Here is a 6,134-nt window from a genome sequence, read left to right as displayed (position 1 = left end):
TAGAGTATAATCTCCCTACAGGCCACTTTTCGGTAGGTGTGGAAAAAAGTCATGTAGGAACAAACTGATAATCTCTTACTTTCCCCTAAATGAGAGCAGAACTCTGATTCTAGTGTAGACATATCATTCTGTACAAGCCTCTAAACCCACAGGAAACAGGGCCTACCAGGCTAGGCTACCCAATTCAAAGATCTTTAGCAATCAGTTGTACAATAGAGCCCTTATTTTATGCTGCTACATCATAAAAGTGGTCCTTTTGTTACATTTCCATCCTTAAAAGGGTCTTAATCCCTTTCTTTTCAGAGCAGTCTATGGCACATTCCACTGGGACATCCCATTCGCCACAAGCACTGAAATGACCCACTCCGAAAGCAGCATGTGAAGCTTTGAGCCTTTCTTCCCCCCGCCACTCTCCAGAGAACATTAAATCGTACTTTTCATTCCCCTCACCATAGGGGGAACCCCCTTAATGATGACAGAGAAAGAAAAATTCCATCACACTGTCCTATGATACCATTCTGCTGTCAAGCAGGCGTTTCCCTGGTCAGAGAATCAAACATGGCTTCCAGCAGGTGGATGTTGCTGAAGGTCACGGGCAGCAAAATGCAGAGGTTACGCACGGAGGAAGCGAAGGTTCCCACAGCAAATTAAGTCATCTGTGAAGCCTTCTCATTTCCCAGCGACTAAATTTATGACTGCTTTTAAGGGTCATCATTGCTCGCATGCACATGCGCTTTATTGCAAGTATTTGAGATTTTGGAGGAGCAGGATTGTCCCAATTAAAAATACATACATGAGCTACACGCTGAAAGGAAATGTGTGAAATTTGCAAATGTGTTTATGTAACTCTTTTATTACTAATTAAGGAGATAAAATCTTATGTAATTAAATGGTGTGAAAACAAAAGCTTAAATAATAGATTGAGTGTAAGCATGTTTCTAAAGTAAAGGTGGCAGTATGGGAAGTATTAACACTTCTCTTTGATACAAGAAAATTATTTTAACTTTTACATCAAAGGATCTGAAAAACCCCATAACATTAAAGTTGTATAATGCTATTATTAATGTTGATTACTATGATATGGATTCTTATAGAGCTTTAAATATGCCTTTCATTTAAAAACAAATTGACACAAAACAATTTTTTAATAAAATAAAACCAAGGAATAGGAAATCTGTACTTTTTATTAGAGTTAATGACCTGGAATTTAATCCAAATTAAAAATAAAGTTTTCTCATAGATTTTACTACTACTTAGTTTTTTATTATGTAATGGGTCTTTTAAATTATACTGTAGTTCCTGCTCAAATGTTGAGAATGAACAGAATCTATTCCATTTCATACAAATGACACAGAGAATTGTGTAATAAGCCTTCACAAGTTTGACATTTCCAACTGTAAATGGTGATATCAGTGTAAATATTTTCTTGACCTTATTATGATGATATTTTTTAAAAAAAGAAATTTATTGAATTTTTTCTTTTTTTGATTAATAACTTAGAAAAGGTTTAATTTAAAAGTCCCATCTCACCCCTTTTCAGGTATAACTTTTTAAGTGTAACCACATATCATCAGGAAATATTATATATATAAATAATGTCATACAGGAATAGCACATACATATGCACTTATCTCACATTCAAGGATTTGAAAATTTCTGAATTACCAAAAAACCCTAAAAAATTCCAATTTAAAACCAAACACGCCAATTTCATAACACAACAGATATTGATTCTGCCATTCTTATATTACTCGGGTGTTAGTATTTGCCTATGCTTGATTATTTGCAATATCAATGAAAAAAATCCTCTAAATGCTTATATGAAACTTTCCCTTTGTTATTACAGTATGTTTCTGTCCCAGAACTTTATTTTAGTTTGCACAAGGGTACCTTTGGTTACTGTTTCATGAAAAGTGAAAACTCACAAAGCATTTATACAAAATTATTGAATCTTTGGCTTGAGGTCTGTTTTCTTCTATGGCAGGCTTCGTGGGCAGGTTGTGTGTGGGGTGCAGCTTGCTGGAAGGTTGAGAATGCAACGCATGAGATAGCAAAAAGAGACCTGCATCAGAAAAAGTAAACATCTAGAATAAAGGACAGCTGAAAGGGGCTTTGTGAACAAGGGGTGTTGCAGTAGAGAATGGGTTAGGGTGAGGCTGCCCCAGTTCTTTGTTCCCCTTCACAGCAGTGCCTCTGAGGGACCTGCATTGTCCCCTGAATGAACCAGCCATCTTTCAAACAGGCTAATAGCCACCTCTGTAAGCACATTGAAATTATCAAGCCCAAATATTTAGAGTTATTTAGGGCTTTTTTTTCATTAATTAGTGGCTACCTACCTACCATTCCTGAATTTTTCTGTGTGCTCTCTTTCTCTAGTACTTTCTGCAAGACACATTCTGAAATCCCTAGCTAAAAGCTATGGCTGGAACTTGATGCTGTTTAATTAAGTTTGAAGAAAAGTGGTTCATTTTTTAAGACAAAACACCTTCACTAGTTATGCATATGGCAAGACTGAAAGCGCAGATACACTTACCATTTTAGTAATTTAATTCTTTTTATTTTTTGAAGAGCATTTGTCTTTGACTTTAAAATAAAATACCAAAACAAAGATAATTTTACACTTGAGAAGATGTGATCATATAAATAAATCTTTTAATATATATAATAATTTCATCAATGTGCAATATAGGTTATGGTTGCACAGCTGTGTTCAAATTGCAAAAATTAATCAAGGTGACATTTGTTATTTGTGACTTTTTTAGGATATATATTTTATTTCAATGACTATCCTATTCAAATTTTTATATAATTCCCAGAATCACAGAATTTCAGAAATTACTTTAGAAATTGTTCAATATAGATTTCCCAAAAGATTTTTCTTTTTTGAGTGGATACTTTTATACTCTAATCTTGAGAGGGTACAAACCTCTGAACACTCCTTTAGGCATCTTTTAAAAGGGTATAAATGGTATGGAAATTCCTCAAGGAAATAAATATAAACTTATCATTTGACCCAGCAATCCCACTACTGAGTATCTACTCAGAAGAAAAGAAGTCATTTTATCAAAAAGATTCATGCACTCAACTGTTTATTACAGCACAATTCACAATAGCAAAGATGTGGAATCAACCTAAGTGTCCATCAATTCATGAGTGGATTAACAAAATGTTAACACACACACCATGGAGTACTATTCAGCCTGAAAAAGGAATGAAGTAATGTCTTTTGTAGCAACTTGGATGAACTGGAGCCCATTATGCCAATGAAGAATCTCAGGAATGGAAAAACAAACACCATGTGTTCTCTCTAATAATTGGGAGCTAATAAGTGGGCACAAAGAGATGTGAAGGTCATTGGAAGTCAGGAAGTGTGGGGAAGGAGAGGAGGAGTAAAAACCTACCTACCAGGTGCAATGAACACTATTAGGATGATGGGCACACTAAAAGCCCTCATTTAAGTTTTATAAAAGGTATCCATGTGACAAAAAATATTTATACCCCCTTAGTATTTTGAAATTAAAAAAAAAGTGCTAAGAAAAAAAAAAAAAAAAGAGTATAAATGGGGCCTGAACCTGAGTCCGTCCTCTTGCTTTTCTCTCCTTGCTCCACCACCTTCTCCTCCAGTTACTGGTCCCTGGCTCCTCCCAGGTGTTCAGTCACAGCATCTGCCCTGCCAGCAACTTGGCCAGCCTCTATGCAGGTGCCGGGGATTTACGCTCCCGGATCTCTGTGTGTCCGTCTCCACCAGCTTCTGGGGAGGCTGTGGTTCCAGGGGCCTGGCCGGGGATCTAGGGAGGAATAGTAGGTCCTAGCAGGAATAGTAGGCATCCAGACGGCTGGGAGAGGGGCAGATTGGCAGCGATAACCACAGGAAAAGAGGAGTGGGGCAAAAATGAGGAGGCCAATGAGCATTTAGAATCAAATCCCCAACAGCAGGAACTTGAGGTTAGGGACTATTCCTGCCAGGAGCATGCAGAAACCAGAAGCTCATGTCCAAAGGTAACCTTTTTCTATTAACATACATTAGCATAATAAAAATCACACCCAACAGCACTTTGACAGTTTACAATTGTCATGGCAACTGCTGGAATTTACACTATAAGGATAAAATTGAGGAAGGCCCTTAGCTCTAAGAACCTTCCACCCTTTTCCCAGAGAAATAATGAATATCACACCTACCATTTAGCATATCATAAGGTACAGACATAAAAGTAAAAGTGTGGTAAGTCCCCAGCATCTTCTCCACTCCTGGAGATAGACCCATTTCCCCTCAGGAAACATCCTTTCACTTTCTATTCTATGCTGAAAAGCCTGCAATAGAAGCTGCTTGTGTGAGTTGCTCCTGTCATTTCTCCATTGCACTGTCCCAGTTTGTGATTCTTCCAAGCCAGGAGCCAAAGAACCGGGGCACCACCCCTCAAAAAAATCAACCCTGACAAGATCAAGAAGGAAACCATGCAAGACCCAAACTACTGCCTGGCCTTTTACCTGGACAGAATGAGAAGCCTGGAGACTGATAATCGAAGATGGGAGAGCAAAATCTGGGAACATCTAGAAAAGAGGGGACCCTAGGTCAAAGACAAGGGGCATTACTTCAAGACCATAGAGGACCCGAGGGCTCAGATCTTTAGAAATTCTTTGGGCAATGCCTGCACCATTCTGCAGCTAACACTGCCCGTCTTGCTCCTGCTGACTTTAGAGTCAAGTACAAGACAGAGCTGGCCATGCACCAGCCTGTGGAAAGCGACATCCTTGGGTTCCTCAAGGTCACTGATGACACTGATGTTGCTTGCCCACAGCTAGACACAGAGATCAAGGCTCCCAAAGAGGAGATGCTCTTCCTGAAGAAGGACCATGATGAGGAAATAAAAGGCCTATAAGCCCAGATTGCCAGTGTTGGGTTGACTGTGGAGGTAGATGCCCCCAAATCCCAGGACCTCAGAAAGATCATGGCAGTCATCAGGCCCAGTATGACAAGCTAGCTCAGAAGAGCCAAGAGGAGATGGACAGGTACTGGTCCCAGCAGACTGAGGAGAGACCACGGTGGTCACCTCGCATTGCCCTGTGATAGGAGCTGCTGAGATGATGCTCATGGGAACCTAGATGTCCTTGAAGTTAGACCTAGACTCCATGAGAAATCTGAAGGCTAGCTTGGAACAGCCTGAGGGAGGTGGAGGCTATGCAGATGGAGCAGCTCAATGGGGTCTTGTTGCACCTGGAGTCAGAGCTGGCACAGACACTGGCAGAGAGGCAGTGCCAGGCCCAGAATTACAAGGCCCTGATGACTATCAAGGTCAAGCAGGAGGCTGAGATTGCCACCTATTGCCGTCTGCTGGAAGACTGGGAGAACTTCAATCTCAGTGATGCCTTCAATAGCAGCAACTTCATGCAAACCAGCCAAAAGACCACCACCCACAGGAAGGTAGACGGCGAAGTGGTGTCTGAGAGTAACAACACCAGAGTTCTGAGGCATTGAGGTGGCAGGAGCAGAGGGGAGCAAGAGGCCAATAAAAAGTTCAGAGGTCATTGAAATGAAAACAGTATAAATGATAAACACGAAAGAACTCTGTAAACCAAAATACAAATTGTTATTATAAAATATTGTTAAAATGTTATAAAAGCCATTTTCATGAGATAAATTTACTTAACTACAAGATCTCAAAATATAGAAGGAAAGAAGTTAAACATATTCATATGTAAGTGTGCCAGTTGTTCTGATTGAAATACAAAGAACTATAGAGTACATTTGATAAATGCTTACCATATGCCAGTTATTGCTCTAAGGGTTTTACCTGATTACTCTCATTTATTTTTCACAACAGCCCTATGAAATAGTTACCATTATTTGCACTTTCAGGTAGAGAAACTAAGACTGCAGTGAAGTAAAAAAGATGAGGTTACGAGCCAGGCCCAGTGGTATGCACCTATAGTCTCAGCTACTCCGTAGGATGAGGCAAGAGGACCATTTGAGTCTAGGAGTTCAAATCCAGCCTGGGCCAAAACAAAACATTTGAATGAAGGCAGACTGACTCTAGGATCCATGCTTTTGTCCTCTATTTGAGATTAAAATACTTTGTAGGTTTCCTGAAAGCCCCTAAGAGGATACAAATTATTGTGGCCCTCCTAATTCCTCT

General features: G+C 39.6%; 1 pseudogene; it reads left to right on the top strand.

The window, feature by feature from the left end:
* Positions 1-558: 558 nt before the first annotated feature.
* On the top strand, positions 559-5,476 carry LOC123648172 (annotated as a pseudogene).
* The last annotated feature ends 658 nt before the right edge of the window (positions 5,477-6,134 follow it).

The sequence above is a fragment of the Lemur catta genome, chromosome 12, assembly GCF_020740605.2.
Source record: "Lemur catta isolate mLemCat1 chromosome 12, mLemCat1.pri, whole genome shotgun sequence".
NCBI lineage: Eukaryota > Metazoa > Chordata > Mammalia > Primates > Lemuridae > Lemur > Lemur catta.
The sequence above is the reverse complement of the archived record's forward strand: the minus strand, read 5'-3'. Positions and strand labels throughout refer to the sequence as shown.